Consider the following 12,073-nt stretch of genomic DNA (forward strand, 5'->3'; position numbering starts at 1 on the left):
TGTGTTCCCAATCTTTTAATCCAATAGATTTCTCTCTGTAGGAGAGATCTGTTAAGGTCAGTACCTTCAAAATGTTGGACTTGTTCTAAGCTGAAAACTGTGATTGGGCTATGCTGTGCTTAGCCTCCATCCAGTGCACTGCTAAAGGACTTTTGATGGACTGATTCCTGATAGTGCTTTTATGTTCAGTAATCCTTACTTTTAATTTACGTTCTGTTTTACCAACATAGAGTTTCCCGCATGGGCACTTTATGTATTAAACCAGAATGTTTGAATTACAGTCTGTGTTATGAAACAATAGTATAGTTTTCCCTGATTGTGGATGATTTAAGGATGTTCCTACTATAACATTGTTGCAATGTACGCAGTTTCCACATCTTTTCATCCCTTTGTAGGAAGAAATCTGCTTCTGTTTCAATTTAGTCTTTCATAGTTATCCAGTATTATGGGTGTCTTTCATAGATTCACATGCCTGAATCATTCCCCGTCGTCGAGATGGGAGCCCCGGTAATAGAAAAGTAATGTCCTATAGAAATACATAGAGAAAAGTAGGCCTAAAGGCCTTGCCTTAGTAGCCTATCTATGTCCTTTTGTAAAAAGGACCAAAATCCTGAAGGTAGCCAATCGGCTACCACCTCCCTCTAGAACCTTCCTGCCAGGAGCCTCAGTCTCTCAGATTTTCTACCGCACGTTGTGCTAGGGAGTCCCCACCTGAGCTCTCCTCAGGTTTCTTGAATTTCACTTTTTCAACAGAAAACTTGGATTATTTACTTCTACAATGACTGAACAACAGAAGAAAGGACTATTTAGAGCCTGTTCTTCTTGTGGCAAGAAGAGACTGCACATAGATGACAAGCATGAGACTTACCTCTACTGTCTTTATCCGGATCATTCTCCCAAAGAATGTAGGATTTGTAGAACATTCTCTACTAAGACTCTTAAAGATAGAGAAGGAAGACTGCTCCTCTGGTTAAACAGACTCAAGACCAGAGACGATGATGTGCTGTCCTCGGAGGGCAGTGAAATGGCTTCAGTTTCTTCGAAACTGTCCTTGAAGAGGCCAAGGGATGCTTCCCCTAGCCATTCAGACGTCCCTCACAAAAAGACTACTACAAAGTCTTCTGAGGTAAGATCTGACACGTCTGTGAAGGAGCCTACAACCTTCAAAAAGCCATCGCAGTCATCGTCGACGACTTCGTCGACATTTTCTTCAAGAAAAACCACCTATGTCTCCACGTCAACGGCGACGGTTTCGACGACGATGGCGTCGTCAGCCTTTGCTTCAACGACGACGACCACCCAATCGTCGACGATGGGTAAGCCACTGTCGTCAATTGTACTGATTAAAAAGCAGCAGTCGTTTGTCAAAGCTCCGTCGACGTCACCGTCGACGACGACGACGATGATGAAACAAAAGACGGCGACGCCTACACCGTCGACGAGGATTCCGTCGACGTCCGGCACGTCGTCGACGAAGACACCGACGACGGCAGAAGCACCGTCGACGCCAAAGTCACCACCGACGACGAAAGCACCGTCGACCGCTAAAACACCATTGTCGACGAGAGCATCGTCGACGACGAAAGTGCCGTCGACGACCGCATCGACGACGGCGAAGATTCCGCCGACGACCGCACCGTCGACGATAACATCGCCGACGACAGCGACGACGACGAGGGAACCGTCGACGCTCGAAAAACGATCGACGTCATTACCGTCGACGACACCGTCGACTACCTCATCGTCGACACCATGGAAAAAAGCGGAGTTGATTCCATCAAAAAAGATCACAAAACTCCCTATTACGCCAGATTTAACATCGCCCAGTAGGGTTCAAAAACTGCCCCCATCTTGCCTATTGCAAGATGATGAATCAGATGACGACCAATTCGAACAGGCTACTAGTCCGTCGGATCTCAATGTCAAATGCCAGAGTACTGACGATGACGGAGATGATGTCATTTTTACAGAAGAAAATGTGCAGACTCAAGAACATACTCGAGTTACTCCGATGATATGCCTGCCGGCTGAAATAGTCACTGATCTACAATTCTTGATCACTGACTACAAAAAACGATTCCCAGAATCGCCAGCGGCCTCTTCCAAAGAGAAACCTCATGAGTCATCCAGACCGCAACAATCCCCAAAGGCAAGACCAACACCTTTGGTTATTCCGCAAGAAAGTGAAGCGGTGCATAACATACAATCTTCTGAGGAAGAAGAAGATGTTCCTGAGGAAGGAGAGGTTCGAGACGACCTTTCACATAACAGAGACGATGAGGATTACGTCGCTCATTCTCCAGCCACGCCGGAACCCAACACTTCAGACTCTCCACCAGTGGATATCGGCGGATTCCACAATTTGATAGAGAGAGCGGCCATTAGATTCCACATGACCATGGAATCAAAGGAAACGGATTGTTTCCTATATGACTTTAAAGATCCTATAAAAAAGTCGGCGAGGTCAATTCCCATAATAGACCACATCTGGGAACAAGGTCAGCAACTCATGCAAACACCTGCATCGGTTTCAATAGTGGTGCCTAGACTGGATAAAAAGTATAAGGCACCGTCATCTGCACCTACTTGCCTTAATACACATCCCAAGCCGGATTCAGTAGTCACCCAAGCCGCTCAAAAGAATTCCAGAAATCCATCCTCGCCACTGTCAGCACCACCAGACAAGGAGGGCAGGAAATTGGATGGCATCGGCAAACGCTTCTCCACAACGTCAGCTATGACGGTAAAAGTGGCCAACGCCATTGCTCTGCTAGGCAGATACAATAGACAATTATGGGAAGATATCGTTCCATATCTAGCGGATGTACCCGAAGACTTGAAGGATGAAGTCCAGTCACTCCTTAAAGAAGGACAGATGTCCGCATCGGAGATCATTGATTCAGCTGTGGATGTCGCCATGACGGGCTTCAGACAGCTGGCAGGCGCAGCAGTTTTACGCAGGCAAGGATGGCTCAAAGCGACATCCTTCCGACAAGAGGTCCAAACCAAAGTTTTTGACATGCCCTATGACGGACAACATCTATTTGGGGCAAAAATAGATGAAGCCTTGCAGACGATCAAGAAAGACACTGACACTGCAAGAGCTCTCGGGACTTTACAATTCAAAAATCAGTCCTTTCGAGGGCACAGAGGACGAGGTCAACCAACATACAGAGGATCATACCAAGGAAAATCCTCTTACTCCTACAATCAAAATCGCTCACAATATCAGCAGCGACAGCAACAACAAGGTCGTCAGACCTCCACGGGAGATCAAACTTCAGGGGCAAATCCCAGAAGAAAACGACCGGCGGACGACAATGACCATTTCCCGCAGCCACTCCCCCCACCGTCATGTCCACTCAAGATTGGAGGAAAATTGACACATTTCCTCCACAACTGGAGATCGATAACGACGGATCGGTGGGTTCTCCAATTAATCCAGCACGGTCACACATTGGAATTTGACTCAATCCCACCGTTAACTCCTCCTCGCAAACTTCCACACAGACACCTTTGTTTGCTTCTACAAGAAATCTCTTCAATGCTGAAGAAGGGAGCAATAGAACGAGTCCCATTCGCCCAGAAAGGGAAGGGATTTTATTCCCGCTTCTTTTTAATTCAACAGAAGAAGAAGAAATGGAGGCCCATTCTAGATCTCAGGGCACTCAATGCCTTCCTAAAGAGCCAATCGTTTCGAATGGTGACGATCCAGGAAATCCTAGGATCCCTAGAGGAAGGAGACTTTATGACTTCTTTGGACCTGCAAGACGCATATTACCATATCCCAATACACAAACGCCACAAAAAATTTCTCCGCTTCGAAGTGGCAGGTCAACACTACCAATTCTGTGTCCTCCCATTCGGCCTCAAATCAGCACCACGCATTTTTACGAAATGCCTGGCTCCAGTGGCAGCTTTCCTGAGACAGCAGAATCACCAGGTCTTCCCCTACCTAGACGACTGGCTGGTGAAAGCACCATCTCACAGACACGCAACTGTCTTCCAACGCCTGTCTCGATATTTTCCGGCACCTAGGTTTGACTCTCAACTACGAGAAATCAACCTTACAACCCACCAGAATTATAACATTCCTGGGGGCAAATCTAAACACCATTTCTTCCAAAGCCTTCCCATCTCAAGAAAGAAAACACAAACTGATGGCTCTGGCTACCGCAGTGTCTTCAAAACGCTCCATCAAAGTCCGAACTTTCAAATCCCTTCTAGGGATGATGTCTTCTTGCATACTACTCATCCCTCACTGTCGGCTCAGAATGCGCCCCCTTTAGGAGGCCCTGACCAAACAGTGGACCCAATGTACAGACTCTTTCGAGGATCACATAGTCATCACTCGACAAATAACCGAGGCTTTGCTTTGGTGGACAACGAACAAGAACTTATCCAAAGGTCTCACGTTCTTGATACCAGCAACTCCACACGTCATAACGACAGACGCTTCTCTGGAAGGATGGGGTGCAGTCCTTCAGGATTTGCAAATCAGTGGCAAATGGACGGAAAGAGAGAGGACTCTACATATCAACCTCCTAGAACTAAGAGCAGTTCTACACTCTCTACAGGCATTCCTCCCTCGCATCAAAAACTCAGCAGTGCTTGTGCGAACGGACAACACAACCACAATGCACTACTTGAACAAGCAGGGAGGGACACGTTCACTGACACTGTCTCGCGAATCGCAAAAAATCTGGAACTGGCTACTGCTCAACAACATTAACAGCAGAGTATGTCCCAGGAAAAGACAACGTAATAGCGGACGCTCTCAGCAGACAGAGGTCACTGTCCCACGAATGGGAACTGGACCAACAAGTTCTCAACGACATCTTCTCGGAATGGGGGAAACCGCAAATAGACCTCTTTGCCACCAGGGAGAACGCCAAATGCCACAGCTTCGCAAGCTGGCATCCCCAACCGAGGTCACTAGGAAATGCATTTTCCATCGCATGGCGCAACGTGTTTGCGTACGCATTTCCGCCATTTCCCCTGATAACCAGAGTCATTCGGAAAATGAAAATGGAACACTGCACCTTGATTCTCATTGCCCCATACTGGCCGAGACAGCATTGGTTCACGGACCTCCGTTGCCTTTCAGTTCGACCATCAATCCAACTACATCAACATCCCTCTCTTCTCTCAATGTCCAAAGGCCAAGTACTCCACCCGAATCTGAAATCTCTCAGATTATCGGCATGGCTCCTGAGTACCGAGAGTTCTGTCACCTAAACATCCCGCAGGAGTGCAAGGAAGTCCTAGCTAAGGCAAGAGCAGTCAGTACGAACAAAACTTATTCCTTGAAATGGAAACGCTTTTGTGTTTGGTGTACAGACAACAATATCCATCCTTTCAGGATCACTCCAGAGCAACTACTGCCTTATTTACTACATCTGGCACAAACAGGACTTGCACATGCCTCCATTAGAGTACATCTGGCAGCAATCTCCCGCTTTACGAGGACTTCAAGAGGTCCCTCACTATGGTCCAATAGGCTGATAAAGCAATTCCTTAAAGTGCTCTATAGATCTTTTCCAAGGCCAAGACGTATACCACCAACGTGGCACCTTAATGTCGTACTCGACCAATTGATGAAGCATCCATTTGAGCCCATCCATAGGGCTGATATCAAATACATCTCATGGAAAACTGCACTTCTTTTGGCTTAACATCAGCGAGAAGGGTCAGTGAGTTACAAGCGCTTTCAATACAAGATCCTTTCATGCAATTCAGAGAGGACAGAGTGATTTTAAGAACCAATCCTCGCTTCATTCCTAAAGTCCCCTCGGACTTCCATCTAAATGAACCGCTTGTACTTCGCTCGTTCTTCCCGAACCCCTGTACTGTGGCGGAAAGATCTCTTCACTCCTTGGACCTCAAGAGATGTCTAAAATTTTATCTGGACAAAACGAAACATTTCAGAAAAACAAATCAACTTTTCATTGCCTTCAGCAGACCTAGAAAAGGCATGCCACTCTCTAAACAAAGCATTTCCCGATGGATATCAGCGGCAATTGCTTTTTGCCATGACAAAGCCGGACGTCCATTACATTCCACAGTCCAAGCGCATTCCACAAGGGCTGTGTCCACATCGGCAGCACTATTCGCTGGAGTACCGATTCTGGACATCTGCAGAGCAGCGACCTGGAAATCGCCGCATACATTTACCAGGCACTACTGCCTGGATACGGAACTGATGCAGGATGCAGCTGTGGGCCAGGCTGTACTTCGCCATCTATTCCAGTAAGATGAGCCTTCCTTCTTCCCACCGTCCTGCAATGGTATGCACATTTATTTACTTTATTCCTTGTATTACTGAAGGTATCTAGTCGCATGATATGTTTTATCTCAGACTAATTGTTATGTTCCATCACAAATGTGCATAATGTATTGCTTCCTATTCTGATTCAGGCATGTGAATCTATGAAAGACACCCATAATACTGGATAAGGAATGCGTTACTTACCTGTAACAGCAGTTATCCAGTATTGGTGTCTTTCATAGATTCACATGCAACCCTCCCACCTCCCCAGAAAGGACTCATCTCTCACTCCAGAACATATATACGTCTACCTAGCTTGGTGCGTACGAAAATCTGAGAGACTGAGGCTCCTGGCAGGAAGGTTCTAGAGGTAGGTGGTAGCTGATTGGCTACCTTCAGGATAGATAGGCTACTAAGGCAAGGCCTTTAGGCCTACTTTTCTCTATGTATGTCTATAGGACATTACTTTTCTATTACCGGGGCTCCCATCTCGACGACGGGGAATGATTCAGGCATGTGAATCTATGAAAGACACCAATACTGGATAACTGCTGTTACAGGTAAGTAACGCATTCCTTCCTTTAAGTTTTTTGACCTAGTGTAGGCAAAAAATGGCTTTTGATCATAAATTCCGTTGAAATCTCCTTCATTTTGCAAAAGTGCCCAGTGACGGTTCACTATGTTTTTGATCTTTTGGCAACTTGTGGAAAATTTGGATACATTCATAGAAGCTACGGTGGATAGTGACTCTGTTTCCATTCCTTCCTCCCCAACGTCTGCTATCCCTTCTTAATTATTTTCATTTTTCCTTTACGTTCGTGTACTCCTCCTGGTCTTATCCTGCTCCTTAATCCTTTTCATTTGTCGTGGTCTCCTCTTCTTCTCTTCTTTCTTTTGTTACTCTGGGATTCTTTGTTCCTTTTTCTTTTCTTTTCCTTTCTCTTTTCCTTTCATTCTTTCGCTATCTTCTTTTCTGCTCCTTTTCGCTTTATAGCTTATAGAATAATTGCTATTTTTCCTTTTCCACATTTAAAATATCCTATGTATAATTATCTCATTTTCATATTTTATTTCATTATCTATTTACATATGTGTGTATCTCTGTATCTTCATCTAAAAATCTTTTAATAAAAAATTTCAACACAAAAAAAAAATTAACATATGTAGGACAAAAATGTGTATTCCAAGTGTGAATTTTCAGCCTTCAAATGCTGATGTTTTGAAAAAAATGGGTGAATTCACAAAATATTTTTAAAGCTGATTTTTGAGTGATAAATCATGAAGGGAGACATTACTAATGTGATTACTTCCGTGCCAGGGGACTGCAGCTGTGGATGGCATGCATTACCTACGTGTAGGCATTCTAAAGTGACTAATCCTTTTTTTCCTGCGGACAACCCTCCTGATGCACTGATGGGATCACTGATGATATTTTTCAATACGGTGGCCAGTAATGTAGTCAAGTCTGATGTAGTCACTATTACAACACTAATATTATTGATAGCTCACAATTATTTTTGTTGAGCATAAGTAGCACTTATTACATATAAGGTTGGAGACCCCTGGCCTAGACCCTCTGTTTCTTCAAAGTGTAGCTATTTACAGAGCACTAAAAGGTAACCTAGAAAAGGCCAAACTTATTTCTGTTTGTTATGTGTAATGGGATCATCCAGGCAATAATGCAGTTAAAATCATTATCACCAGGGGGATAATGTCTTGTATTTCCAAACCTTCTGACCTGAGAGCAGTTCAGGCTTCTCTCACACATCATGTTTTTTCAACCAGACCAAAGACAGCATCACTGCCATTCCAAAGTCATGTCTGTAGTCCAGACCTCAGTAAGAACAACAGTATTGGCTATTTTGCTTCTTTTTGCAAGTATTTCTTTCTGAATACATCTTCAATTATTGACACAGCTTCTGTCTAGAAAGTTCTCCACAGTTAATTTGCTGAAAGCCTGGCTGGGCACATGGTACATTTTATCTATTAGGTGTTTTAAGGTGTATCGTCTGTCTTTCCTACAATTTGGGAAACCGGGAGCAAAGGATGGTACTGACTATTCTAGTGGTTAGTCCTGCTCTCCTTCCTTTACAACAGCCTCCCGGCCATTCCCTCAATCAGCATTTAGTGTACCACAACCCTTCATGGTGTGTTGGTAAAACAATCATGTAGAAACTGGGTGCCACAGTTGTTGCCTGACTTTAATAGGGTAGAGCTCACACCTATGGGTGAAAGTTGACATGGAGATTCTCCTAAAGTGACAGTGTTATTTTATAAAAGCTTTTCTGCTGCCCTGTCCGGTAGTGCAGGCAATTCTAACCCAGCCGAGAAGGATAGACGAAAAAATATTAAGATTACCAGAATAATAATTGAGGTAATTTTTCATAATTGGTGCAGTGTCCGAGCATAGCTTGTTTACATTGTCTGTTGTCCTTGCCTGTCAAATGATTTCCACTGAAGAAAAGTAACTAGTTGAAGCTGTGGCAGCCACCTTCCCTAAAACAGAAATAACAAGCATTTGCAATGCCTTTTATTTGTGTTTTGAAAACCTGCAAGCGGTGCATAAACATGCACTTTGTACTTGTAGTCCTTGCTTATGAGAAGCAAGACTGGCAGTAAAAGAGGCGCAGTTACTGCTAGCCTTGCTTCTCGTAAGCAATGACTGCAAGTACAAAGCGTGTGTTTATGCACCACTTACAGGTTTTTAAAACCTATAAATAAAAAGCATTGTTATGTACAATGCCAATAGCCCAAACTGTCGCAAATGCTACTACCATTGCATTGCAAATAGTTGTTTCTTTTCCGCTGCACATAGTAGGCAGGTCCTGGCCTACTTAGAGCAGAAGCATCTATTCACGGTCTCGAAGATCTTGAGGTCCAAGAGCCACATGTGTGATATTTGTCAGCTGTGGACCAAAAGCTAATGTGTGAAGAGGAAGGTCTATATCTGAAAGTCACATAAATCACTACAGAGAGACTGACCTGGAATAAGACTGTGCCCATGGGCGTGAGATGTGCATGTTATGTGGCAGGTTAGGTTTGTAATGCTTTCTATAGAATTGGCTGAAGTCCATCATTAATAAATTAATGTCTCCTGTCAATGTTTTTATGTGGGTTACGCCAACATTGTATTTCCTTAAGACAACATCTACTAACAAGACTGCACAGTATTACAAGGAGCTCCCACGCCTGTCAGTCAGTTGTCTTTAGTTAATGATGGGGCTATAACTCTTCATTTCCAAGTTTCCTTATAAAGGGAATTAGGTCTAAATGTGGGATTTATCAGACATTAAAACTTACCAGGCCCATTTATGTTGCATAAGAGAGGTGCCCAAAAGCATCCCTCCCAGACGAAAGCTAATAAAACAAGCACATGGTGTTACATTTAGGCAGTGGCATGCTTCTTTATTACTTTATGCTTGAAGTTAAAAAAACAAAAAAGTTGACCAGCGATCCAGCGTGCCATACCAGCCCTGTGGGCTTTGCCATTGTGGTATTGTATTTAAGCAAAGTGTTTTTAAAAAAAACATTTTGCGCGGTTCCCACTTAGTGCCCAGCCTTCCCAAAAGACATGCACGAGACATTCCCACACAGTGAATCAGGGGCTGAGACGGGATTACAGTTTAAACCCGTTAGTTACAACCAGGAGACAGCTAAGACGCCCCTCAAGTCCCCCTTAGTTTCTTAGACACTTGTCAAAAGCACTCCCTGCCCCCACCCAAACGCACTGAACCGACACCCCATAAAGCACTTTTTCCAATTATACTTTCTCGTCCTTTTCACTGATCCCTGCCCTGTGAATGACGTGCGAGCACCCACCAGAAAACGCTAAATCGTCCAAAATGGTTGCGAGAACACAAAGCTGTTGAGTGTCTTTTCACTCAACAGCACGTGACACCGAGCTGCCTCCAGCCACCGTGGTGCAGAGGTGGGGACTCCTTGTATAGCTACTAGTTTAGCCACCTAAAGGTCCCCTCAAAGATCGCAGCCATAATGGTTATGCTGGAAATGTAGGCCTACAGTTTAATGCAAAAAGAGACACTACAAGTCCCAGAATGCAACGTGCTCATTACCTAACAGCTAGGACTGAGCGAAGGAGTCGCAGGGCTCGAGGTATCTTGATAGTACACAGACCTACACTTGTGCACAGACAGGGAAATGTGCAGACGGGGGTGGGGGTACAGGCAGTCAGCACTGATACTGGGAATATTCTAGAAAAATGCTGTGTTACAAGTGTCCGAAAGGCCGCATGAGCCTAGAAAATCCTGTTTCCAAGTAGGCACTGTAAAAGGACAGAGCTACAGCGCTGTACGCATAATCTGCCTTACATGTACAAGACCCCATGCAGTCCCTGCTGCCCCTGTCTTTAAATGACAGTGGAGCTCTCTATATTGCTGGACTACACTTGTGCCCTTATATAGCAAGGTTTAATTTACACGGCAGCATTCTTTATAAACTGGACATTCGTGCGCCACCAAAGGGACTGCAAAAGAGAAACATCACAAGAATTTAAGGAGATACTATCGGAAAAGTCCTGCATGTTCTAGGCGCGCTGGAGAGGTAATGTGCAGAATCGAACCAGTCTCGCTGTGCTGATGTGGCAGGAATTCTTTTAAGGAAAGATTGGCATTTTGTGTAGTTTACTTCCTCGAGACGACTTCAGTGGGTGCCACCTTGAGTGGAGAGAGGTCTGTTATTTTGAGGTGACAAGGGAAGGGTTCCTGTGAAAGGGGTTCACTGGGCCGCTCGCAGCCGTGCTGCTAGAGTTTATTTTCACATCTCACATAGGGCAGGGGTACGAAAGCCGCTGGCACCAGAGAGGGCATTAACTAGAGATTCACAGTCCGAAGCCTGGCTTCTGAATGTCCCCTTCTGCGCCCGGGTGTGATGCTTGCCGTGTGAGCAAGGCAGGCGCCGAGAGCTTGAGGGAAGTGGAAGTGATGCGGGTACTGCTACCAACAAGCACGCGAGTGGTGCGCGGCCGCGCCACAGCGAGCCATGTGGTTTTGATCATCGGCCCGTGTCTGGGCACGATAATTGAAACAACATGGCGGCCGTGCGGGTAACCGCCACCAATAGACCATGGGCGGAGCAATGCGCCCGCCTTTGGCCAATTGCGTGCTGTCTTTGTTATAAAGATGCACGCAAAGGCCAATAGTGTAGGACAAAACAAAAAGCACACGCACAAGCGTGTGCGAGTGTGAGGGCAGATTTCAAAAGCCCCTACATGAAGTCTCGCTGCGCACTGCAGCGCTAGGCGCGAGACCTAAAAAGCAAATCACAAACAGCAAATAATAGAAAAACATTACTGTAGCAGTATCAGAGAGCCTGAGCGACAGACGCATATAATACATATGTTTTAGTGTAACCAAATTACAGAATAACAACAGCAATATATTGTTATTTTTATATCCTCTGACAAATTCATCCTAACATACAAATGCAAAGACCTTGGCAATGCTTGTTACAGTTACACATAATTATGAGACACCTTGAATTTCCCACTTTAATTGATCATTGTATTGCATTCAGTCGATATTTGAGTAAAACAAACTTGAGAATATCAGTTTTAACTTTAAATTGCAGAGCGAGAGCGAGAGACATGATGGTCAAAAATAAAATTGTATGCACATCTGCCAAGCAGAGGAATACCAAGATGTTATTAAAACGCAGGAGGTGGGGCATTTTCAGTTTGTAATCTTAGTGTCCACAGACTGAATGTTAGTGAACATTTTCTTATTACCTTTCTGAAACAGATCTGATCCCTGTAATGAAATTGTAAGTCATATTACTCACCCACTTTCA

General features: G+C 44.7%; 1 protein-coding gene across 1 annotated transcript in view; it reads left to right on the forward strand.

Moving 5' to 3' along the window:
- RSF1 (remodeling and spacing factor 1) overlaps positions 1-12,073 on the forward strand; it is a 713,574-nt gene that overhangs the window by 522,262 nt on the left and 179,239 nt on the right. The window lies entirely within an intron of this gene.

This window comes from Lissotriton helveticus, chromosome 8 (genome assembly GCF_964261635.1).
Source record: "Lissotriton helveticus chromosome 8, aLisHel1.1, whole genome shotgun sequence".
NCBI lineage: Eukaryota > Metazoa > Chordata > Amphibia > Caudata > Salamandridae > Lissotriton > Lissotriton helveticus.